Source organism: Lampetra planeri, chromosome 1 (genome assembly GCF_965212315.1).
Source record: "Lampetra planeri chromosome 1, kcLamPlan1.2.h2, whole genome shotgun sequence".
NCBI lineage: Eukaryota > Metazoa > Chordata > Hyperoartia > Petromyzontiformes > Petromyzontidae > Lampetra > Lampetra planeri.
This window is the reverse complement of record NC_136107.1, coordinates 8,542,089-8,554,563: the sequence shown is the minus strand read 5'-3', so window position 1 is coordinate 8,554,563 and position 12,475 is coordinate 8,542,089.

The following is a 12,475-nucleotide window of genomic DNA, read 5'->3' as shown; positions in this document are numbered from 1 at the left end:
AGCCTCGTATGTGGAATTAATGATGGGCCATATACGTCACTGACAAACCACAATCCACTCCGCCTCAAATAAATATGGCTTAAAGTGAGTGTTGGAACCACAACATTCTACACTTGAGGGCTTGGCCACTCACAGGAGTGCAGAATGGGTGTGGCGACCTATTCTGCGCTATTCATATGGTACTTTCTGATGTGTGGTACACGGAAAACATTGCTGAGAACTCGCCAACAAATGGTTTCACAAACAAATTTAGGAGGGTGATGATGCTTCTGTTGCTGTTTAACACACAGGCTTTTGCGACCAACATTATTAATAATATAAGTTTTTGGGTTAGATCGCGTAAATACGTGTCGCAAACACACCACCATCCGACACAGCCAAATTTGTAAGGTTTGTCACGTAAACAAAGCGTGCCAATTTTTAACTACTTCAGAGAGTAAACCCACGACATTTACAATTTGAGTACGTTTCACTGGTGATTACAACCGGTTTCATCAGGCAAATTGCCAGTCGGGTGGTGGTAGGTTAACGACAATAATATTTATGCGATCTAATACATTCCACTACTGGCAGGACCTCTACTGAAGGTATTTGGCCTACTTTTCCATGCTAACAAGACATCTTAGAAGAGGTGACAGTACCCAAAGGTTACTCCCAACACACAACCTTTCATTCTTCTCTAGTTAAAACATGAATGCCTGCCAAGCATGTGTGGTACAGCATGAGATTGCCTTATATCATTCTTTTATTTATTTATATTTACTTGCTTACCCTTTTCTCTATTTTGCACTCCTATTGTTTTTTTATTGTTTGCTGTTGTAACTTGCTGACCCCGTGCCCATACATTTTACAATGTAAAAGTCATGCAATCAGGCGAAAGATTCCGTTTGTTGACTGCAGCGTAAAAGAGGAAAGCATAAGGCAGTAATGCTGGCAGACACCAAGTTTTATTTATGTAACTCTATACAAACAATTTTAATGGCAGCATTTGCCCCTTTAATTTGCATTTGAAAACATGTTTATTTAATTAAGATGTGAATTGCATGATGTGGAAAAATATACATGAAATACAGAAGAATGTTGATCACACTGTATAACTCACCCTTCCGTGTTAAGTTTCAATTTTATGATCTTCCCGAGAGGCGCAGTTATTTCCCAAAAGCAGGAAGCGTCACTGTTCTGAGGAGCCAATTCATACTCAATGGTACCATTCTGACCCTCGAGAGCAAAAACGCACAATTCCGCTGAAAAGCAAGTAATGATTTCAAAAATATATAATTCAGCTCATCATAAACACGCACAAATACCTTTCTTATAGTTATACATTTGTAATACCAACATGAAATGTCAAGTGAAGCTAGCATATATCATAAAATAAACAGAACGATTTCAAATGATATTAGAAAACTTTTCTGGCTGGATTCCTGGATGGATTCCTGTCTGCCTGGCACGTGGGCAAGTGCGTACGCGCCCTGGAGACGTCACCACACACACATCTGCGTGATGACGTCACCCGCATTTCACAGCGTTGAGCCGGGTTCGTGCGTGCTGACATCATGCCTCCCCCCCACCCACCCTCCACACTACGACCATAATGTATCACCACCCAAAGATCATACTCTCCACGAAAAAAATGTAATTCTGTCTGGCTTCCTGCCTGCATTCCTGGCTAGCTGGCGCGCATGTGTAGATCTCGCACAGATACATTTTACCATCGAATACCAGATTTATGGAATGTTATGTGCGAGTTCTTTAATTGTACTCTTAATTGTAGACTTCAGTGGTCTTACTTTCAACGGAATTTCTTGAAATAGAAATAAAAAGAGAAGAAAATGGTCCCGATAAGACTCGACAGTCATTCTATTATTAATTTATTTAGAATATTATTAGAAGTTATGAATCTATTTTATTCACAAATAATCAAGTATTGTTTCAACCACTTTGGTAAATCGGAGGAAGGCCTAATGCTGAATTTAAAATAAACCCACAAAACAGAGCTAAGGGTCTAAAAAATATACAAACCAATTTACTCAAAAACAATATGAACAACTTTGAATGGCAAGTTCAAGAAGTCATTGCCAACACGATTACTACCACCACAGTTGCTAGATTGCGCAACTATTGCACAGTTGACAATACTTCCATGGTCTGTGCTCGCATTATCCCATTACACTGGAATTCAACAATGTGCTCCATTGTATTCCTCTGTGTAAAAAAACGGTCTTCAATCGTTTTTCTTCTCCAGAAGACACTACCACCAATCCCCATCTAACATTACGTAATACGCTCTCAACCAATAACAACCCAAACGACAGGACATACATGCCGAGCTTATTGGTAAAAATGTTTATATCACAATCTGAAAAAAACATTACCTCGCGATAGACAGGCGTTTTCCGAAATGTGGACTTTGTCAATCCCAATGAGAGCACCACGGTTGTAGCTGTGTGCTTGAAATGCTACCTGCAATCAGCGTAAACAAAAATGAAGCTTTTTACTGCATGTAATATTCCAATCTTATGGCAAAAATTGCAAATAAACAAGCATTTGCAGTTCCCTTTAAGTTCGGTAGTACAGTATACTGTAGTAATACACAGGCATACCTTAATTTATTAATGAGATTATAAATAATGAAATTGTTATAATTTGTTGAACAATGGTTCATCTTTTATTGATGCAAAAATAGCAAGCCAAACCATTTCACACTGTTATTCCTTACAATTTTAGTGGTAAAATTTAAAATGTTCCCTTAAGTTAGTGACAGTTCTGCATTCTGAGATTCATGAGTGACATTTTTTCCACTTTACGTTTCAGTCCACTCACCAAAATGGGACATGGTGGGCGGAGTTAATGGCGGAGCCAAACAATTGCATAACATGTTAAGTTAATAGCCAGGGAATCTGTGACTGCAAAGTTTGTGAATGACATTAATTTCCTGGGCGAGGTTTGATACTTGCTATCCAGTCAGCTTTGTGTGAAATGGGAAGGTAAAATTTACTATATCTCTCATTGCCACAGTTATTAAGGTTTTCTCATAATAAATGTTGCGTTTTGACACCTCAAAATGTTTAGCCTATTGCGTATGACCTTATATATTGCCTTTACACTTTGCCTTGTTTAATATGTCTGTGGATGTTTGAACATAATTTAATAAGAAATGAGAGAATGCTGGGTATATGGTTGAATAAGCGTGTATTGTTTATTTACTCTCTAAATGTATAGATTGCTTCCCTTATCTAAAAAAAAGTGTTTTACTATCCCAGAGTGACCTGCGTTGATATGCATGGTGTTCATGTCTGTTATGTTTTTCAGATCATTGCATGATCATTATAAGATATTATATTACCTGTGTGACATTGGCTGGAATACTAATAGCCACGTCTTGCCATTGTTGTCCATAATGGTCAAGTATATCAAACATCGTGGGCTCCCAGAGCACAGGGATGGGGTTTTCTGAGTCTCCCACAGCACTGCCAATGGCAGACACATCCAAGAGTCTCAGGTTTACACTGTTGCCAGCCATGTATTGCAAGTGAAGGCAGCGAGTGCTGTTTGATGGAATAATTTGAGGTCCTAATAGGTAACTGCTCATTTCAGGGGCATCATCTGGGAGATATGAAGTTCTGATAGCAGCAAAAGGTCCTCCATCTGCACAAGAAAATTAATACAATCATTATTTTTATTAATATTCCCATACAAAAAAGCATTGCATTTACTTACGAGATAAAACCAATACGAGAGAATATGCAGTCAATGGCTAGAATTGTAGGGTGCCCGTGTCATGATATGACACTGGCAACACAATTAGGATTACATTGGGGGTAAATTACATAGATTTTAGATTTTTTTTTATCCCATCTGTTGATTCCATCTTTCTTCATTTGAGTTACCATTTGTGAATTTAAAGTCATCAAACTTCTTGCTGCTTTCATGCTTTAATTGCTGCCAATGACATATTCTATAATTTTCGTTTTCTCTGGTTATTTTATTTCTTATATAATTGTTTAACAGAGTTCAGTGCATTGGATTACACCCTTTGTTTTGCATCTCTATCTCTTTAATATTAACCTTCCCCAAAACGTATTTGATTTTTCAGACTGTGCTAGATAATGGATTAAATAAAGTGATGAAATTTATTTCATGAATTGTTCCTCTCGCCATTTCAATCTGTTTGTTTTTGTTTAGCCTAAAATATGATTATTGTTGGTCTATATTTTTGATACTAAAGTAGACTCTCGATTATCCACGCGAATGACGGGGAGGACGGCCACGGATTATAAAAAATCGCAGATAATCCAAAAATAATCAAAACTCTACCCACTGTTGTAAAGATATGCAACTGCTGTACTGTAGAGGTGATCACGTGGATTTCGGATTAACCAGAGCAGATATTTGTTCGGTTTAAGCACGTGACATGTAATACACATTTCCTAGAATAACAATGTATATCTGTTTTTTAGATTATAAATTTGTGCTTACTGTAAAATCCATGAGTTATAAATTTACGTCAAAATCTCAGGTGGGCGGTTAATCCGCAAATTGGATAAACCGCACGTGGATAATAGAAAGTCTACTGTATCTTACATTTTTATTTTTAATAGCTTCACCCTCTCTTTGACTATGTTGGCATGTAACTTGCATTGCATCAGTCTGTGACCACTTCCTGTGTTCAATTTGTTAAGGCCAGAAACATCTCTGACAGTCTGCAGTTTGTTTGATAAAATCAAGTCAACCCTTTCTTAATTTGACCGTTTGGGCTTCTCCACATACAATTTTACTGTAAATACATTTTTTGTGTTTTTTCCCAGCTATGACCTCTCACATTTCTCATCTCTTCAACTTTTCACTACTTTTGCACTAAATTCACCGATACAAGTATAGTGGTTTACACGCGCCAAGGGGGGTAATTGTACACACGTGCGGGTTGGGAACAGTGGGGTCAAATCGGGACATGCTGCTGTTGTGGGGGGGGGGGCAACGAGAGAGTCGAAGACGGCCCATTAGGCAATTATGGTGCAGGGCAGTGATTGGCCGATTGTTGTTGTTGGGTACAAGGTGGCGCCTCCAAGTCTGCGAATAGAGAAAGTTGGCAGGGGGGGACGCCAACTAATTAATTGGAAATGAATAAGGACGGGGATAAATAGAGGGGCGTCAGAGACGGGGGGGGGGGTGTGGAGTTGAGTGGAGTTGTGCCTGGGAGCTGGACGGAGATGGTCGGAGCAGAGGAGAAGAAGATGAGTATAGAGTAGCAGTGGAGTGGAAGAAGCGTATAGAGTAGCAGTGCAGTAGAATAAGAGTATAGGGTAGCAGTAGAGACGGAGAAACTGAAAGAGCGGCTGGAGTGAGACGGAGAAGCCATGAGAGAGCGGCTGTAGTAAGACGGAGAAACCACGAGAGAGCGGCTGGAGTGTGATAGAGAAACCGAGAGGGGAGTCGGGAGAGACGGGGAGAGAGAAGGAGAATCGGGCCGAGCGAGGCCGGCGGAGCGCGGGGAGTGAGCGGAGAACGCGCTGGAGAATGGTGGCGAAATGTGCCGTGTTGGTAAAATAAAAGGACGACAGAAAAGCAAGAAGTTGTCCGTGTAAAGTTCAGCACTACACAAGTATTAGGTGATCTGTCTACTTACCCGAAGAAGGATTGTAGTAGTTGGTGTTGTACAAGTCCCAATTAATTACATCTCCAGATGAGGGTGTCCATCCACAAAAGTTTCCATTGAAATCACAGTCAAATGAATCGTCTTTAACTAAAAGGAGTGGAGAACCAAATGTCATTGTAAAAACAAACATGCTCTTAATGCATAATGTAATGTGGAATTTTGTCAAGGTCACGTAAACAAGATCATATATAAAGAATGTGTAAAGAAATCAAACATAATTCAGATTTGAACCATTAATCATAAACAACACTGGTTAAAATCGATTTGTTAAAGGCAACACAATACACATTTTTTGCCAAAGTAATTCAATAATGTATTGATCCCATTTCATCTCGTGTAATATCATGACAATATTTTATTCTGTATTAATTGTGACAAAGATACGGACCAATTGCCCATATCTTATAGACAGTAATATTGCCTTTGAATAGGAATGCTCTGAAAAAGCATTAGAATGACAGCTAGTTTATATTCATATCCATAGTCCCAGTCTTTTACTCCCAGCTTTACACACTACCATCACTAAGAAATTTGACTCTAAGGCCTGCTTACTCCCATCACTTGGAAATTTGCTGTGCATTGTTTTGAGCGTGCAAGCTTAGTTCCCCCAGCAGCTCCAATTTACTCCCCTGCAGCATAACAAAGGATGTCATTAATCGGCTTAACTTAGCTTTCTTATCAACCAGCTTAACTTATGTCCCCTGCATCATAAAGCTTTAGTTTGAACTCCATGCACACCTCCCAGCCCACACCCCGCCCCCACACCCCCCCCCCCTCCCCGCAGCTATATAATCCCTCATCACAGCCATATCTTAGGCATACTTAAGCGGTTGTTCTTTCGCTGTGTTTGTCTGCAGGACTAACAAACCCGAACACCCCCACGCAGTTATTTACACAGTTGGTTGAGTTTATAAGGACCGGGCCTCAGAGGTTGTTCTAGCTCAGGAGTCGGCAACCAAAATATCAACGAGAGACAATGTTATTAGAATTCGGTGAAAAACGTTCAAGAGCCGCAATTCACGTGAATACGAGACGGTCCTTGATAAACGAAACAGTCCTTAATGCAGACATAATTCCTAGTAAAAAGGTTTCAGTTTTGTTGCCAGAAAAAAGGGGAAACACCTATTCTTATATTTTGGTACTGGCAAAGGAGGTCCCATGATCTAGATGCACACATTTTGACTGTAATGTGAGCACCCTCCCATGTCACACTCTTACCTCCTAAATATGACATTCCTGTAATAAGAGATATATAGCCCCAGTCCCTATGTTATCCATACCTACAGCATTGTAGTCAGCTGAGATATCGGTTCCATAGAAGGAGATAAGCATGCTGTTTCCAGTTGATGCGATAGAAGAGGATGTCTGCTGCCCCAAGTAATATTTTTGTGCAATAATTGATTGCAGTTCAGACTCCCCATCGTAGACCACCAGGTTGCTGTAACTTTGGCTGAAAAAGAACGTTAACTTCATTAGTATTGACAGTTATTATTAAAAGATGCATATATATTTATGGCACAGTATGGATATCATTATCATCTTGAGGAACATTATTGATAAAACGTAACCATTTTGTTGAAATGAGAACATTTCACAATGAAGATCTCATTTCTGCTGCTGTTGCTTTTCTCATTTTTATGACAGTATTCTTTTCGATGTTTTATATATGTAATTTTAACTCTTTGGTGTGATGGATGTTATTTAAATTAAGTGTATTCGTTGTAATACGGTAATACTAGTTATACTAATAATACAAATTAGTAAATATAAAATGGGTATTTCATTCCAATGTGTTTATGTCTTTGTCTTTGGTCTGTTCCAACCTTAACAGGTTCTTGCTAACAATACTTGCCCCAACAACCTATGCAAGCTATATGGGGGACCTTCATCATTCTTTTGTCACCTCCTCTTTGGCTTATTACTAGCGAAAAACATAACTCCTCTTATCTGCTGCCCAATTATCCGTGACTCCTATAATTCACACCAGCTTAAAGGTTAGTGAAAATTTCTATTATCCGTGGGCCCAATTCTTCCTATTATCCGTAATTATCTGGAATTTTTGTCGAAAAATGTAGCAAAATAGCATTGTATTATTTGCTGATTTTCATTGGTAAGAGCAGTCACGTACCAAATACATTCGACTATCTGTGGTTTATTCACTTTTTTCAGTAAAATGTGCTTTGATCAAAGCATTAGGGTGTGAGGTGTACTCAAATATTTGCTAAGAAAGCATACGTCCTTTGGTTGCTGAGCATATTACAGATCAGCCACAGCATTTGGGCACATATGTAATAAAGGACTCTTTCACTGTGTCTGTCTCCGTTGTCCTTTATTTGGGTTCTTACAACTTGTCCGACACGGCCCTCGCTCAGAGCCTCCCCGCTTGGCAGCTCGACAGCTGCCGTCGCTCCCGTAGCCTTTCTCCACTCCGATGCAGCTCCGCTGCAGGCTACCTTGTGCAGTCTTTCAGCTGCTCTCGCTGCAGCTCCACCACTGCTCTCCGTTCCACCCGTGCCCGGTCACCGCTGGCCGACGGTGCCGAGCCTCACCGCGTGGCGATCTCGCCACTCTCCACCCTCTGCCCTGCGTGGCCTCACCCTGTCTATATTCCCACACTCTCTCCCCGTCTCTTCCGGTTCTCGCCCTTAAGAGCTTACCCCTCTCCCCCACGTGACCTAACCCCTCCCCCCGTGACGTCATATCCGCGAGGCCGTTTACGCCCGCATTACACCACCCTCCGCCGTGAAGAAAATTCCAGCCGTCCCTGGCTGAACAACAACAACAACAACAAGTAATGCGAGCAACCAACAACCATCATACATGCGAGGACAACGAAGCATACAATAAATATAACAATAACAACAAGAACACGAACAGTATAAATCAACGAAACGTAAGGGACTTAGACCGCGTGCGGGTCGCCGGCCCGTCCCGGACGGGCGGCGGCCCCCCTGCAGACCGGGAACGCGACGGGGTTTTAAGAGCGACAGGATCAAGCCTTCCTGTCGCTATTGGAGGCCCGCCAACGTCACGGTCCCGTATCCCTGAAGGGCCAGAGTCAGGGGTGTCCCACAATCGTGTCCGCGGCGGGGTCGGAAGGGCGGCGGGGCTCGGTGTCCCCGCAGCCATGGTAGGCACACCCCGAGCAGAGTCCCCTGTCTCCTGCAGTGTCACGGCCGGCTTGTCTGTAAAAGGCACGACAGGCGCTCTTGCAGGGTCAACAGGCACAGGCAAGGGTGTATCGGCAGCAACAGACCCCGGCAAGGCAACATCAGGAGATGACGCATCCGTTCGAGGGGCCACATATGGTTTCAAGCGAGACGTGTGAACGTACCAACGCCGAGATCCAAACCGAACGTGTGCAGACTGTGGGTTGGGAACCTCGATGAGGCGAATAGGCCCTTGCCATGGTTTATGTAATTTAGGGGAGGTCCCTGGCCGCACCTGTGGGCAATGCAGCCAGGCCATGTCCCCCACCTTCCAGGGGCACTTCCCCTTAGAGCGTCGAGCGCACCGTTCGTTCCGGGCCTGGGCTTTGGCCGTAGCCATGCGGGCCCCTTCCCGCGTCTCAGTGACACGGCGAACGGTGTCCTGAATGTAATCAGGAAGAGGCTTAGTAGGTCCCCTCACTCCTGTTCCCAACTGCACATCCATTGGCGGCACGTTTTCGCGACCGTACATAAGGAAAAACGGCGAATATCCTGTAGACGCATGCGGCGTCATACGGTATGCCGAGAGTACCCCAGGGATATGCAAATCCCAATCCGCTTGTTTTTCACTCACCGTGTGACACAGCATGGCGGACAAAGTCTGATTTAGCCGTTCGACCATACCATCCGTCTGCGGGTGGTAGGGAGATGTCCGGATCTTTTTAGTTCCCAGAGCCGCGCACACTTCCCCCAACAATTTAGAAGAAAAATTTCGGCCCTGATCCGTGAGGAGCCTCTCCGGCGCCCCCTTGTCCATAACGTACCCGAATAGAAAGGCGTCTGTAATGGACGCCGCCGACTGGTCGGGCAAGGGCCAGGCCATCGGCCAGCGGGAGAGGTACTCCACCCCAACTAACTATCTAACGCCACCAGCTCATTAACTCGAGACACCTGAATAGACTGTATCGGCGGCACATATGGGTGTTTAGGCGGTTTCCGCCGGGCACAATCGGGACACGCGCGAATGTGCCCGACTACATCCGTTGTCATGCCGTGCCAAAAGTAATCTCGCTGCAACGTCAATAGGGTCTTCTGCACCCCCAGATGTAAGAGCGTGTCGCAATACAGAGTCCTAATCAATTCGTACTGCAAGGATGCCGGTACAACAAGACGCCAGCGTTCCTGTAACCCTTCCCTCCACATCAGCAGACCATCGCGGAGAGCGGTTCCCGGCGTTCCCCCCGAACCCGGTCCCCCACTCTCCTTCGTAGCCCGACTCCGCAGGGTCCCCAATGAATCGTCCAGCATTTGTTCACGAATCCACACAGCCCTTGGAAGATTCAAAACCCCATCAGCCGGTCCCGGCCCCATTGGAGCCTCAGGCACCTCGACCGCCAACGCAACAGGCTGAAGGGGCTGCTGGATCAGCGCACACCTATGCGTCCCAGACGCGCACGCGCAAGGGGATCGCTGCGGCAACCTAGAGAGCGCGTCACGCATTTGCGTGACGCACCCCCTTCCGATGATGAATTTGGAAGAAAAATTCTTGCAGCGTGTCCAACCACCGCGCCAGCTGGCCGGATGGTTGGTCCACCTTCAGGGCATACTGCAAGGCCGCATGATCCGTGCGCACAATAAACGAACGGCCGTAGAGATACGGTCGAAATTGGCGGAGAAAGTAAACAATAGCCAAAAATTCCCGGCGAGTGACGCAGTAGCAGGTTTCGGCGGGAGACAAAACCCGGCTACCATACGCCACCACGCGCTCCCCACCGCCTTTGGACTGAGACAACACGGCCCCAATGCCCGTGTCACTCGCATCCGTATCCAGAATGAAGGGGTGATCAAAATCTGGATAATCCAACGTCGGCGCCGTAGCCAACCGATCGCGCAGGCCTTGAAACGCCGCCTCCTCTGGCGGTCCCCAAGCAAATTTCCGTCCTTTACCCGTAAGAAGGTGCAGAGGCCTCGCGATCGTTGCAAAATTTGGAACAAACCTACGATAATATGAGGCAAACCCCAAAAACCGACGCACATCCCCCACCGTGGCCGGGGTTGGCCAGTCACGGACGCACGCCGTCTTGTCCGGATCCGTGGCAACCCCGTCCGCACTAACGATATGTCCCAAATAGCGCATGGACCGTTGCAGTAGGTGACATTTCTTAGGTTTAAATTTCAATTTTGCGGACAGCATCCTGGCGAACACTGCCTCCAACCTCAGTAAATGTTCAATCCCATCGGAAGACAATTAAATTGAAATATCCCCTGCGGCGTACGGAAAGCAGTCTTTTCCCGCGAGGACTCATCGAGGGGAAGCTGCCAGAATCCCGAAGAGAGATCCAGCGTCGAAAAGAACTTCGCCCCCGACAAGGCATCGAGGGAATCGTCCATACGCGGCAGGGGGTACGCATCTGCCACTGACACTTTATTCAATTTCCGAAAATCCACACAAAATCGCAATTTCCCATCCTTCTTCTTAACCAAGACAACAGGCGCACTCCATGGGCTATTAGATGGAGAGATTATGTCCGCGGCCAACATGTCGTCCACTGCCCCTCGAACATGATCTCGTTCCGCCGGACTCATCCGATGTGAGTTTAACCGAATAGGAGCAGCGTCCCCAGTGTCAATATGATGAGAAAGCAAGGAGGTGCGTCCCAAGTCCAGATCGTCAGAGCTAAACACATCCGAATAATTCAACAATAGCGCGCGAAGCGCGAACCGTTGCTCCCCGGAAAGGGAAGAATTTTCCCCGCACAATTTGGCTATCCAGCGATTATCTGGGGCTGCATAGGCCGAAACACCGGCAACCATCTCTCAGCGGCCCAGATAGTCCTGGGCCGTAAACGCTGTGGTGGCGTGTGCCACCACCGTTCCAGCCGGCACACACACATTTTCCGTACTCCCATTAAGCACTTGCAAAAATGGCTGCTGGTCCGGCCGGATAATAGTTTGTGCCCCTACGAGCGCCGATCTGCCCGTTAAAGTAGCGGACGGCGATAACAAAACCCCAATTGCTCCCTCCCGACCAGGTAGAGGTTTCCGATACCGCAAGGGGATAAGCATCTGTGAGCCCGGTGGAATGTCAACAGATACCTCTGACAGCGCCTGCACCTGGCCGACCGGAGCAGGTCCCCCCAGGGCGACGGCAGAAATGTAAGTTTACGACCCCCCGGTAATTCGATACAGTTTTCATTAATTCTAATTAGAATGGGCATTTTGGCCAGAAAATCAGTTCCCAACAAACAAGGAACCGCAAGGGACCTCGAAATTAACACAATTCCCGAGGCCGACACTCCCCCAATAGATATATTGGCGTCCACCTGGCCCACAATGCCCATACTACCCCCATTCGCCGCAACGCAGGAATCGTAAACTGGACGCACGGCCTCTGGTGGGATGCCCAACAGATGGAAAATTACATCCGATATAATGGTCGCGGACGCCCCGGAGTCCACTAAAATGCGCACGTCAACCCCCTGTATAGAACCCGGTACAGTGGACGAACCAGTAGCGGCCGCGACGACCCGCCGTGCCAATTTACACTACTGCGTTACTGAGCGACATGGCCCAGTCGATGGCCTCCCGTTATTAACAACACCCGGATCGCGCGACAATGGTGATGAATGAGGTGTCAAGCCTTGCCGGGTGTCTGGTGCGCACCGACTTG